General features: G+C 44.1%; 1 protein-coding gene across 2 annotated transcripts in view; it reads left to right on the forward strand.

The window, feature by feature from the left end:
* LOC131669017 (MOXD1 homolog 2) overlaps window positions 1–14,430 on the forward strand; it is a 158,256-nt gene that overhangs the window by 28,433 nt on the left and 115,393 nt on the right. Inside the window, exon 2 of one of the 2 annotated variants that reach the window (XM_058943570.1) lies at window positions 12,271–12,371. The exons of the other annotated variant lie outside the window; for it this stretch is intronic. The gene's annotated coding sequence lies outside the window, so the exon portion shown is untranslated. The remainder of the gene's footprint in view (window positions 1–12,270; window positions 12,372–14,430) is intronic. 2 annotated transcript variants of the gene reach the window in all.

A 14,430-nucleotide genomic window follows, 5' to 3' on the forward strand; every position in this document is an offset into this window, starting at 1 on the left:
TTCGTGTGCGTGCACGCGAGCCAACGAGATTCATCGACAGATATTTGGTTTGCTTGGTTTTCTTAGACGGACACGTGCACCGCAAGCGCGCGCGCGCCCATATAATGTGCGGCTCTTGTCGTGTGACGATTTTCATTTGAAAATTACAGGGATGTAACGGATGCATCTTCGACGACGTATGTCGAAACGATACGTGCGAGAACTAAGAAACATGCACAGCTTGTTTCTCCTATTCCAGTGATATATATTCCACCATGGTTTCGAACCTCGCACTATAAATTCGACTCGATTCATTCCTGGCAACAAAAGCCAAATTCTCTTTTTCCTTCCTTAGAGCAGAAGAAAGTAAGCACTAATAAAAATGCGCATAAAACACACAGAGAGGGGAGAGAGAGAGAGAGAGAGAGAGAGAGAGAGAAAGGAAGCTCTGCAACCCTATCGTGTCTCCCCATAAAGTACAATTAAGTCTCAGAAAGGCAACCCAGAAACCAACGCCAACTGAGAAAAGAAAAGCGCAGAAAGAGAGAGAGAGAGAGAGAGAGAGAGAGAGAGAGAGAGAGAGAGAGAGAGGGAAAGAGAGAGAGCTTCTTACAATTTTCCTTCCCAATATCGTAGATTCGCGCGGGAGGGCCACCGCTGCAGCGTCTTTAATGGCCAGCATCGAACAAAAAAGAAAATCAGGGTCGAGCGACATTAGGCGAGTCGAGCGAGAGAAATGCAATTACGCGCCAGAGCATGGGCTCCTCTCTCCCTCTCTCTCCTTCTCTCCCTTCGTTCAGATTTATGCGCAGCGATAACCGACGCTTCGTTACGCGCGCGCGCCGACCTCCCGAGATATAATACTTTTTGTGTCTCTGGGGGGAGAAGGAGAGAGAAGGAAGGGAGGTTCGATGCCAAGTAATAAGAGAAATGCGACGATTATTTTCTTTTTTTTTTAATGTGCTCTATTTTTTTTATTTACGTTGGTTTTATTAAATGTGCTAGTTCTGTCCATAAGGTCTTTTGAAGATTGCTGCAATTTTATCTTTCTTTTCATTGCAGGCAGTTTTACTTTGGCACAATATTTTTACCGTATGCTGAACTCACGAGGCAAACGGCAGCGCGTCCTGTTTCTTTTCTGATTTCAAAAAACCACCTCGTAAAAGAAGCGTCGTGCGGTTTTGAAATTGCGCAAAGTACAAATGAGAACCATGCAAAGCGGAGTGAATAAAAAAAAAAGGGTCGAATCGATCAGGAAGTTGGCGAGCTCTGCGACACAGTGTAAAACACGTGTAAATCGCAAGACTGGAAACTCGAGTCGATGTTGCGCTCACGCGCGCACATGCACCACATAAATTTAAAACGTTCTCTCTCTCTCTCTCTCTCTCTCGGTGTCGCGCACCCACGTGGGGTGTGTGTACGTTTGCGTACTTCGACGAGTTACAAATTTCTATACGGTATGGCTCTCATAAATTCACTCATAGATATACAAACTCGAGTAAATAAATACTTGCGTGACGCTTCCCCTTACACGGAGAATCTCATCTTACTAACAAATCTGTTATTCTCTCTCTGTCTCTCTCTTACAACAATAAACTTGAGTAATGGAAATATCATTCATGGATATTGTTAACGTGAGAAGGGATGCAAATTATCGAGTCAGTTTTTTATGAGTACCTTCTACTTGACAAACGCCTTTTCATTAAGCCAACAAGTATATCGGAAAACATAACTCTTCTTTATTTGTATGTGATTATATTATTTCAGAATCCCGTGAAATAACAATTGCATAAACTTATAATTAATTGAAATATCTTATTCTATCAGTATGACAATGTAGAATATACATCAATAAAGTTCTAATTTTATATACAAAGTGCACTTGCGGCCAGCACTTATGTCAAATTATTTTAGAAATTAACAAGTCACATTCAGGAAATGTTTGTTCATCAACGACAAATTTCTCAAAACTACATTATTCAAAAAAAATTTTCCAAAACCATATTACCAAGATACCAACTCTCACTTGCTGCACATCCATCTTTTAAAGTCATTAAAAAAAAACTCCCCACTCATCTTCATAAATACACCATGCAAACTATGTATATACAAAGACACATATACACGCGCAGTCGGTCGTGTAACGTTGGCTAGATGGGAAGTCCGATATATAGACACGGCGGAAGTTTTTTGCGTTAATGCAAAATCGATCCCGACAGATGGTCGTCGTCGCTACGTACAAAGCCCGTTGTGTTATCGGCCAGCCGAAAATTCACCGGACGCGACGAGAATGAGAGAGAGCAACGTATGTAAATATGTCCGCGTTGTCGCACCCTCGCACACGCACGGGTGACAGTATATAGTCGCCTGCGGGGAAAAATAGGCAGAAAGGACGAGAAAGAAGAGAAGAGGGGGGGGGGGGGGGGGTGCCAATTGAAATGAAATGAAAAACCGCGTATGGGCTGCTTTCTCGCGACACTCCTGTTGTGTTGTCTTTTTGACGTTATAAACACAACCCGTGCGCTACTGTTGGCGGGTAAAAGAGTCCGCTGGGATACTTTCTCTTTCTGTGCCAGTGTTCGCTTGAAAATTTTAATGCGTTTACTTTGAGAGGCTGTGTATGTCAAAGTATAAAATCGACGAGTGACTTAACGTATGATTTTTTTTGTCTTCCTGAAATTAGGTTTTTTTTGGTTTTTTGAAAATTCCGCTTGAAAAAAGATTGTTGAAAAATTAATTCACCCATGCCACATACCAATATATTATAACGTATTCCATCGAGAAATTAAATTCAAATTGGATTAACACCTACGCGAGGAATAAAAAAACAGAGAGAAAAAGGGTTATCTGCGAATGTAAATTTGTGTGTGTGGGTGAAGAGGGTTGTAGAGAGGGTTGCTGCAGAGACGGCAAATTGAAATTGAATGTGAAAAAAAAAGACGAACGAGGCGTCTGGCCCTACATATACATATATATACGTAACTAGCCGTGACCCATGCGTCCACTTTATACAAAGTGTTTTCCCTACCCCGCCCCCATTTTTTATAATACGCGACGCTTGTTTTTTTCTTTTTTTTTTATATAGAAAGAGCAAGGTACAAAGCTGCAGCATATCAAATATACGTGTTATACATATATGTGAGCTAGGATGACTCCGAATATTTTTGTGAGTACCATGCCAAGCCTGAAAAAATATTTTTGCGCGATGGACGATTTGGGGCATCCGTCTTTTATTGTTTTATCGATGGTCGTTCACGCAGTAGGTTTTGTTTTGTAGAAAAAGTCGTCGATCACAAGCGCAGAGACATCGTTTCGACTCTGGTTGGAAAATACTCGAAAGATTGTTGTTTTTTCGCCTTATTCACGAATGCTCATGAAGGAAGGACGAGTTCGACCTTTGTTGCGGGACAAAGATTCACGCAATATATTTGAGAGATTCGGTGATTTTAAATAAAAGTAATAGTTCTTGCATTGCGTCGGAAGAACATTTCTTGTGTTTGATTAATAAATTATATATAGCTTGAAGTTTAGGTAGAGAAAATTTCGATGTTTTTTTTGTCTGATTACTCATAAAATAATCTTCAAAATAGCTGCTTCCTGGTTTCTAGTTGCGTTAGAAATATCCGATTTAAAAATAACTTCTCAAGGGAATAATCATTTGAAATGTGCATTAGAATAGACGCGTCTTTGCTTGTACAGTCTAAAATTATCCCTCTGCGAGATTGATCTAATAACTGATACTCGATTCGTAAAGTACACGGCGCATCGAAACGAAATGACATAAAGGAACGAAGAGCGAAACGCTAAAGCAAAGTCGCGAGCGCAACATCTGCAAGCCACGTGAACTCTCTTCCTTTGGCTGTCGAGAGTCCCGCACGCCCCTTTGACCGGCGGTCGGCACGCGCGTATGCGCTGCAAACAATGCGAAAAACGAACGGAAGCGAAGGAGAAAAGTGCGCGTCGCGCAGCAGTGGCATCCGTCGTGGTGGGCGCGCCGCGTCCACGCGTGATACGCTCCGTGAAAATATTGTTGGGCCGAGAGCGGAGAGTATAGGTATGCGGAGGTGCATATGGGCGGCTCGCCCGCTGCGCTTGCTCGCGGTCAGGATTTATGGCGCTAGAGCTCCGGGCGTATCTTCTTCTTGCTTCCTTTTTTTTATATTGCGCCAGCAGTCGGCCAACCGACCGACCGCCGCGGCACGTGATGTCCCTACGGGCAGAAATTCGGTAGCTGCCTAGCTCGTCGCGTCCGACCCAAGAGACCACGGTGACGTATAACGTCCCTTCTGCTGCCGCGTGTGCATAACACGCTATTCCTATTACCTACGCTTTGGGAGAGGGAAACGGATGGACGGGAGCTTAATGAGTCTAGTGGCCTGTGCTCAGACGATGAAGTCTGCGGTTTTCTACAGGGGGTGGAGTCGTGCCGCGCGCGAATACTCTGGGCCAGCGTGCCTGGGAATTTTCGAAAAATGTGGGCGGTTTCTTTTCCCTTTCCGAAAGCCAGGCAGCCATTCGACTTTTTGGGAGGTCCCAGCCGATTATTACCCGGCTTTTATTTGTTGCTTCGTACGGATTTTCAGGTGCTTCTGTTTAGAATTTCACGGTCGCTTTCACGGCTGCTGGTTTTCCGTAAAACGCTCCTCGACGGCTAATCGATTTCGAGCTGGATCGAGAAACGCTTCTTTTCTCAAATTTCTTGAAAGGTCATACAACTTGTTTCCCTCGAAGAAAAGGAACTATTGTCGTTGAGATATGTCAATGGCTGGCCGACGTGTGACGTTGTCCATAGATTGTTAACTTCGGATATTAATAGCCGACCGCACCAATTTATATATTGACCACCTGCTAAAGTGAAGCGAGCCCTATTTCTATACATCGCGAAAGAGCATGACTCACCAGAATGCGAGGATATTAAAAGCAGCTACCATGTAGCTCGATATAGAGATATCGTGTAACCACCTGTATGGCGTACGCTGTACACGGCCGACCGGCCGTGGCGATAAATTCACTTGAAAATTGCTTAATTTCAGCGGAGGCCGACTAAATTATTCGCTCTCACAGCAGAGATCGGCAACTGCACGCTCGGAAGTCTCGGGAGCGATTTTTCGCGACGCTTTGCCACGGCGAACGGGAAGGAGAGGCTTGATTACGATTTGCATAACAATCAATCAGCTGGTCGAACGAGAGCGCGCCAAGTCGAGATCTAAACTGCCTAGCGAGAGTGAGCGGAGAGAGAAAGCGCGCGAGGGAGAGGGAGCGGCGTCGCATACCGCGCTAAGGCTTTGCGCGGGTGGCGCGAGGCATTTCTCATCGTAATGTGATTTATGGAGCGTTTTTAGCTTTACTCCCGGCCGCCCGGAGGGGACACGCTGCAACCTCTCGCGATGCTTCCCTTTTGCCTTTTCTTTTCTCTTTCAAGATGACCCTGTGCGCGTGCTAAACATCGAACCAAAACCAATCCCTCCACGCTTTATCTCTCGGACGCACGAGGGACTTGAATGCGTACGTGCCAATTGCACGTCAGTTAGTTTTATAGCGCTCGCGCCACGTATGATGTATACTTTGCCGCGCGCGCGCGCGGGAGAAAGAAGAGAAGTGCAATCTTCGCGAGGAAATGGCTTTTTGGAGGTGTGCGTCGGTCGTGTCTTCTTTCTCTCCTCGCTTTTTCGCGCTGTTTGTTTATCGCGCGGCGAGCGGGACGGAATGCTTTTGTAATCTTCATTCCGGAGCCGTTCGTTTATTCGCATTGAAATCTATACAGTTTATTGATCTTTTTTTTTTCCTTGCCTTGCTCATCGACGATGTGTCGAGTGCCTGTTCGATCATGAAATGCGAACGTTGACCGACGCGCGCGACTGTTTGCCGATGATCAGTCAGACATGAGGCAAACATTACATTTACGGAAAATGCGCGCGGCTCATTGAAACTCGATGTGGTTTCGTTGGCTGCAATCATCAATTAAGGTTTGTTTTTCATTTTCACGCTTCGACTGATCCCGCGATAATCATCAGTTGTCGGTTCTTTCAGCCGAATGTAATCAGATTCGAATATTTCTTTTCCAATTTTTCATTAAAAATTCGATCGTGAGCATAACACTTTGGTATACGGCACACTGGTTACTGTGTGGCTATACTGATCGAAACTTCCAAAAATACCTTCTCGACAAACGGTCGTTTGTGGCTTTGTTGAATACGGTATAAGCTAAATAGTAACATTGAATGCGAATGCGATATTGAGGGCGACATTAATCAATCAAATGCTCGTTATCTTCTTACGTATTTCTCTTATTATATATAAAAAAGACAACCTGGCAAAATGAAGTCGATTTATTCGTGATCTGATTCGTTGAAAGATAGTCACGTGATAATGTATATGTTCTGTACGCTCATGAAAGAATACTCAAGATTCACATAGACGATTACCAGTTGGAGTTAGTGTATCAGTATAATTGGCATGAATTTAATTTGATTTAATCACAATAACTAGAAAATAAAAACCGACTGATATCTCAATCTAAAAAAGTTAATTGAACTTTACTCTATGCGAACGTTTAGCTTGGAATAGAGGAAATAGGTAATAAAATATAAATCAGTAGATTATCCCGATAAAATATTGCGCAATGGTTTCTATTTTATTGAGTTGCGTATAGCATTTGAAAGTTCGTTTTGAAAATGCCCTAATTACAAGCGTAAACATCTAATGGAGTCTGTTATTTATGTCGTTAAAAATATGATTGTAAAAACTTGAAACTTTATTGATAGCACTTTAAAATTATGAGCGTCAACGTAACTGCATCTTCATTCACGCATAAATATAACATCATCGGCTATATCTTATATCGGATCATGGGAATGTTTAATGCGTATTGAATTTTCGAATTTTCATTATCGCCAATAGAAGTTTTGATCTATTCGTTCACTAGACGACACTAGTGATCATAAAAACCTCGGCAAATCCAATACATTTACGAATGTAGTTCGTTAATTTCGTCAAAAAACGTTCATAATTACGTGGAATTCAATTAATCAGAATAACAAGTAGTCCTTGAGATTAACGCTCAAGAGTAGAAATTCGTGGGTGGATAGTCACCGCTACTACGGCCAGCTTTCCTCCAACTTTGCACTCGCTCACTGTACCTGCACTGCATAACCCGACAATTGTAATGAACAGAAAAAAAAAATGGTCGATTAAGCGACGCAGATATCCGAGCTAATATCCCGATCCTAGCCTGCAGGCTCGTTATCAATACATGGCCATGCGGCAGTGCCATCCTTCGGCTCGTCTTATCTCTCTGCAACAAAGTTTCTTATCGGTATAAACAGAGGAGGGAGAAGAGGAGAATGAGAGAATGCCTGTGAGGCAAAGACAATCGCAATTTCGGCGCTGCTCTCATACACACAAAAGGCCTTGGCAGTCGTTCTCTCGCGTGCCAAAGCTAATTAAGTCGAGCGTCAAAAAATCCGGGGCTATTTATTATACCGCGCGCGCGATAAACATTTGTCTTGAGGATGGGGAGGGGGGCAGCGCGGGGATTTCATTATGTATCGGAGGCCTCATTTTCTCTCTCACTCTTGATTATTATTAGGTACAGGCTTGCACAAGGCCGTTAATGTTAATTACGATCAAGACCTGCTCGAGAGAGCGAGGACTTTGATTGAGTTTGAGAACTCGTGGCATTTACATAATCGCGCGCTAAATAACGCCCCTGCCGTCCGTATTAAATTATTACAATTTCTCGTTTCATTTGCCGCTCGCGCGAAAGTGACCTTTCGCCCGCACGATATACTTCTGTGTTATGCGTGTGTGATTTCTCACTTTCGGTTGTACGTGCCGCCGCTGTAGTAAGTTGTAACTCGTGTAAATGTTCTTCCGCGCATTCAGGCAATTTTCTCTTTCTGAAATACTCATTGATTTATGCGATATTTCTTGTATTTGCGTTTTAAATTAGACGCCTCGCGCGTCAGATTCTCTTTTTTCAATCCTGTTTCTCGCGATAATGTTGTATATTTATTCGTGCGTGCGGCACTAGTCGCGTATTATAAATTTCAACGCCGACTTTTACTCGTTTTTAAAAATCGCGAGCGTTATCGACGAGGATACTTCTGTAGAACGTGCGAAAAACTCGATTGCAAAGACCTATAATGAAAGGAAAACTCGGTAGTGAAAACTATTCGATTGCCTCGGTATAATATGCAAATCGTTGGAGTTTCGAAAAGCAAAATATCTTGGTGAAATTATGCGAAGCTTATCAAGCGAATACAGAAAATAATCAAAGCATCTCGTACAGGTCGCAGCCAGGTAATTTCAAAATATTACCGTACATATATAGCGTACAAAACTCTTGCAATCGAGTAGCAAAACGGCGCAGGCGTAAACCATAAAAAACGAAGAGAGGGAGAGTCGAGAGAGAGAGAGAGAGAGAGAGAGAGGAAGAACAACAGAAAGCGTCCGCGGCAATAAACCAATTGAAAGCTAAAAACAGTACTTGAAGGCGCGCGAACGAAAACAGAGCAAAAAGGCAATCGCTCGTGCTGCAGCTACACGCGTAAAACCATAACGCCGTTTTACGAGGCGGCTGTAGTAATGGGCTACGTCGGATACTAATGAGCGGCATACGGAGTGAGTATAAAAAACGAGAAGAAGACGACGATGCGGAAACTGCCGAGGTGATATACGCGCCACCTGCGCGATTGATGTATGTGTCGTGCGTGGCCCGAGGAAGATGCGCGAACCTTCTACTCAACGATTTATTGCTAATTATCTGATTAATTTTCTGATGCGGCTCTCCTGCCGCCGTTGTTGCTGCTGCTGCTGCTGTTACTGCTGCTGCTGTGAACATTTTTTTATAAGCATGTAAATACATTTTTTATGACGTAGTTTGTTGGATATTTTTTTATCATACGCTTATACGAGGGGATATCTGCCGAATTCCTTCTAGTCGGATTGCTTCTTTTATTGAGGAAGTTGGAAGGCAAGGAAATATCCCAAGCCTATGAAATTAATATGTTTTTAAACTTTAGACGAAAGAATTTTTTTACAGTTATTTGGGTGACGACAATGTACATTCGGAAGCAGTGAAATTATGATAATAGCATACTTAGACAAAACAGTAAGCTGAAACCGTTAACTAAACGCAGATCTTTCCTTTATTCAAATCGAATAACCATGAAATAAAAGCTCCTCGATAAATCAAATTTAATTGGTTACCACATTGTAATTAGTTAAAAATTCAAATGGTGGTGGCTGCGTCGCAAGCGTAATAATAAAAACAGCAATTTTAACATATCTTTCTATACAATAAGCGCGACAGCTTGGGACAGTCGGCTCGTAAAACATAATCGCAAACCGGTCGCAGAGAGCTAGCGTTAAATCTATCGAAGGTGAAAAAAAAGAAGAAGATGCGAGAAAGGCGCTTTGGCTTTATTGTCATCTTCACTTGTTTTTTGCGACAAGAAAGTATGGCTTGAGTTATTAAGCGATAAAAATCACCCAATAGCTCGGGAGAGCCCATTTTTACTGCGAGACTTATCTACTTAACGCTAATAAGGATTTTTTTTATTATATCTCTACTTCATGTTTGACTCGTTAATTACTATTAGAGATAACAATTTATAGGAGGAATTTCTACTGGCGCCGATAAGTTTACAACGGCCATTTATTTGAAGTAGCGATGAGTAGATAGAAACTGTAAATTTGACAAATAACGCGTGATTTATCCCACGTAGCTGTTGCTGCGGCTGCTGCTCTTGCTGAGATAAATTTTCCAATCTGAATTGACGTTGCTATAATGCATATGCTAATTAATTGATCACACAACCATGAGAAATTATTTATTCGGCAGCTCATGGCGTGATATATTTTGGCTGTATTACTCAAAGAACACAAGTTTTGCCAGAAAAAAACACTATTCGAATGAATATAAAAAAATCTCAGCTGTGGAAATCAGCGCTTGCATATACGTACGTGTGTTCGACGTTGTTCGCAGGATGTATAAAAATACGAAGATATTGTTATAGACGCTGTTATATAGCAAGCGACGGAGGGGGGAGGAAGAGGAGCTGCAAAATTCGCTGTGCCGTATAAAGTAACGCGCGCGTCGATCGACAGAAAATCGATCGTTTTCTCAGGAAAAATGTACGTTGCGGAAGCATCGAAAATAAAACGATGGTGCGTAAACTTTATACCCGAGCTTGGTATCACAAAAAAAAAAAAGAGAGAGAGAGAGAGAGGGAGGAAAAGGAAAGAGAACAGAAAAACGTTAGCTGCTTTTCGTTCGATACTTCTAAATTGATGGTTCGACGCAAGTTAAAAATTTTTGTATCTTAGCTAGATGTATGTTTGTGCCATGGTTTTTCACAATTACAAGCGAACAAGCCACCACGGATGAAGAGAAAGAGCTTTCTCCAGAAGCTCTTTACTTTTCCGGCAACAATAACAACTTTGCAGGTGGCGCACGTGCTTCGGGAAATAAAAAGTTCCCTTCACTTCGTTAAAGACTTTTTCTCGACTGTGTGGAATGAGACATCTCGTTAATTAAATGTTGTTGCAGTTGGTTGAGATACCCGAGGAAACTAGACGAAAAACTTGTTCTCCGGGTCCTATACTAAAAGTCTAAATAAAAAGAAGGATCTATCAGAGCCTCGAAGGCTTTTTAGTTCGTGGGCGTGTTCATAATAAGCAATATGCATCTTTCTCTCGAAGGGCACAATGCATTATATATCCTCTCTCTTCTGTGGCGTTAAATTCGCGCGGCTCGTGTATTATAACGTGCGTACATGTGCACATACGATGAGAGAGCGAGAGAGAGAAGACATGGGAGAATTTGCCGATACCAGGCCCCGCGTGGGCGGTCCGCGTATATACGTATACACTTTCTTGCCTTGCCGCCAAGGTGGCTCCGCAGCAATACATACTATACTTCTTTCCTCCGCGCGTATATGATGCACTCGAGTGCCGTGTTTTACGCGATAGCAAATTCGCTTGTGTTGGCTAATGTTATTTATGTGAGCTTAACCGAAAGAAAATAATTAACACGGGCGTTTATAAAATTTGCTCAGAAACGGAATAAAAAGCCGCGATAATCCATCAAACGAACCCGTTTTCATTTTCCACAAACGAACTCATAATTAACAATTTTCTTCAAATTACTCGGTTCTCTCGCGATGGCGAAAAACCAACGGAAAGCGAGGAACGTAAGCTCATCGAATTAGTAACTGCATTAACAAAGAATGGCGAAGCACGTACGCTCGCACGCTCTACAGATAAATAAACAAGTGGTGCGCTCGCTTTGATGAGTCTTGCATGGTTTTTAATTAATGCGAGGATGGAATAACACTTGTCGAGCGAAGAAACGCGTATCGGGCACAAGTGAATGGCAGAGAGTGAAGAATGAATTAATGACTTCGTTAAATGTTTATTTGAAACACGGCTAGCGCGGACTCGAAGTGAATTTAGTCAGGAAAAGCTTAATTTGGCAGTATGGAGATTAAGGATTCGACTTCGAAAAAGTACTCGACTCGCGGTCATTAAGCGACAAGAAAATTACGAAGTTGCAGTCGCATAATAAGTGAAGTGGCTAAGGAGGTCAAACGTTTCGGCGCCTTGCATATATAATTTTGATATTTGCGCGCAGGAGTCTCGCCGTATCTGTACGTATACGTATAGAGAAACGGCCTCGCTGCACTTCTAATGAGAATAATCCGGCGGGCTGGCGGTGCACTGGCGTAATTACAAAGTTAATTGGATGGGCTGAGAGAGGGAGAGAGAGAGAGAGAGAGAAGCGTTATAACGGAATCGCGCGATAATTGGATAAGACTCGAGCGCGTCAAGGTGGAAGCTGCGATGTTTCGCGCTCCTGCGGCGACGAGCGAGCAAAGCGCGGATATCAAGGGCTGCCCCCTTGTCTTCTGAAAGCGAGAGCCTTGCCGCCGCTGTCGCTTTTTATTCCTGTCTTCAGCCTTTCAGATGTCGGAATGCCGCGCTGCCCGCGATGCTTTTTCGACGCTTTTGACACGCGCGCGCATGCGAAACGCTAGCGAGATCCCCGACGTCGACTTTGTAAAACATTTCATCCTTAATTGCCAGGCCACTGAAGTCGCGTTGCGTTTCTTTCCGCGCGGACGGCAGGGACACGAGTGATTTCCTCGGGGATGATTCCAGCAAATTAATTTATTTCTCTCTCGCTTCGTGTTTGTTCTTGCACGTCTGGCGTGCGACCAATCGTAGGCTCGACAATTCCTCCCGATAGATATCGACGTGAACGTAACGAGCTGAAATTTTCTGTTGCAGGTGAGTCTGGCGTCTGCGTAGCATCTGGCCTTATCGCACGGTAAAATTTCATGATATCGAGTGCTCGCGGGCGCTTCAGGGGAGAGCGTACGCCGCACACGGTACGTAATAAAATATACAGCGCATCCTTCGACTAAATCTTTTATGAATGCCCATCATCCCCTACGCGTGTATTGACGAAAGCACAAAATTCCATCCAGCACGCAGCGTAAAATGACAGTAAACATCGGCCAAACCACCCTTCGGCAGAGAAAAAAACGCGCGAGGGATATCGACGGGACTGGCCGAGTGGTATGGCGATACGGTTTACTACTCGCGAGCAACGATAGACACTCCGCCGAGCCGCGGAGCTGCGGAGCTGCGGCGGGAAGGTATGATTTTCCAGTCACAACTACATCGAGCAATATACGTACAATCTCAAGGGGGATGCGCGCGCAAAAGTAATCTTTCGCCCGAGACAAAAGCCCAAGCGCATTGAAAATGCATATCGCGACGTCTACTCCCTCCTTTCTTTACGTGGAAACCGTATTCTCTCTTCTCCCCCTTGAAAGCTTCGCTCGCTCAGTCATCGTAATTGCGGCGCATGCCGATATCCTTCGGGGACTTTGTAAGAGACTCGGTACGGGAGACGCGGTGCAAAAGGTCGACGCAACCTGGCCGCGTTGCGATGCGTACGCTCGCGCGTCTAACGAATTTTTGTCCTCGTCGTGCGCCGGCAATTTAATTGCCCACGCGCGAGAGGCGGTCGGTCGGTCCGACACGTCGATCGCGCGAGGCAACGAGGCTTCTCTCGGCTCGCAAAGCGAATTGCGCGCGGTCGTAAACATCGAAGGGGCCATTGAAAAGAAATTCCTCATTGTTTTCGTTCGCGAAAGCAAATTGAACTCGAGGAAAGGAAAATTAACGAAGCATAAATAAGGAGCGCGAGCGCCATAAGAGATTGTGTGTAATTAGATTTGCCGGCTCGCCGAACCCACCCATAAGAGCTCGCCCACACTTTGAGATATTCCATGCGTTGTCGTCTCGCAATCGAAAAGGGTGAGAGGGCCTATATCTCCCACTGGCATCGCGCAAACAGTTGTATTATTGTCGATGACGCGTATGATTTACAATACTTGGCTATTTTCTCATTGATTAGCGTTTACGCGTTCGATACCATATTTGGTTCGCGGGAGGCGCTCGACGACGACGACGACGACGACGACGACATGTTGCGCAATACTACAACTTTAAGCTAAAGCACGCATGACTCGATGCGCCGTTATAAATCATATCTCATAGTACGTTGCGATACTCCTTGACTAATTGTTCGCCGCTAATGAGCATGTCATGTTTCAGTGCAGGCACAATACGCGCTGTTATTACTCGCAGCTGCACGTATCATGTTATCCCAAGTTCATTGCAAACTTTCCTCGCCTACACGTTACGTTACGCACGAATCCTCACGCTCCGGAGCCTGCGAACACTGTTACATTGGACGTTTTGAAAATTCGAGCGTGGAACACGATCTTGCGAGAAGTAGATCACCGCGAAAATTCATTGGCTGGCTCGAGAACTGGAGCTCCGACGCGGCGCTGTTTTCCTCTCCCGACCCCCCGCGCGACACTCCCACGTGCGTGTACCTGCACGCTCCGATTTTCAGCGCTGGTGCGTAAAATTAATTATGCATCGGCCGCGCGAGACACAAAGGCTTATTTCCACGACGAAAAACTCTGCCGCGCGCACGCGTGTATACGTAAGAAAGATCGCGCGCGGCACACCTCCCTGCTGTAATTACGAGCGGCAAGCGCAGTATATCGATACACGCCCTTGCGTTTGGCCTCCGCCAAACAGTTTGAAATTAATAACGCCGTGCTCTTTCGCGAGTCGCTGCCAATTTTTTTTTTTCTTTCTTTCTTTCTTTCTTTCTTTCTCCTTCAATTTGCCCCTTACTCGCGCGCGAAAAAGTCAAGCTTCGTTAAGCGAACGCCTTCGTACAGTGGAAAAGTCAATTATCAATTCGATTTGGCCGCGAAATTGATATTCGACTGTTGGATTTGCAAGATAAATTATACTTCGACGCGGGCAAACACTTTCTTTTTATTTACCGCTCTATAGATTCATATCTTGTGGCAGTTTCGAGGGTTCAGTATTAATTGGTGTGTCCAAAAAATGACGATA

Source organism: Phymastichus coffea, unplaced genomic scaffold (genome assembly GCF_024137745.1).
Source record: "Phymastichus coffea isolate CEN01 unplaced genomic scaffold, Cenicafe_Pcof_1.1 PCOF00086, whole genome shotgun sequence".
Classification (NCBI taxonomy): Eukaryota; Metazoa; Arthropoda; class Insecta; order Hymenoptera; family Eulophidae; genus Phymastichus; species Phymastichus coffea.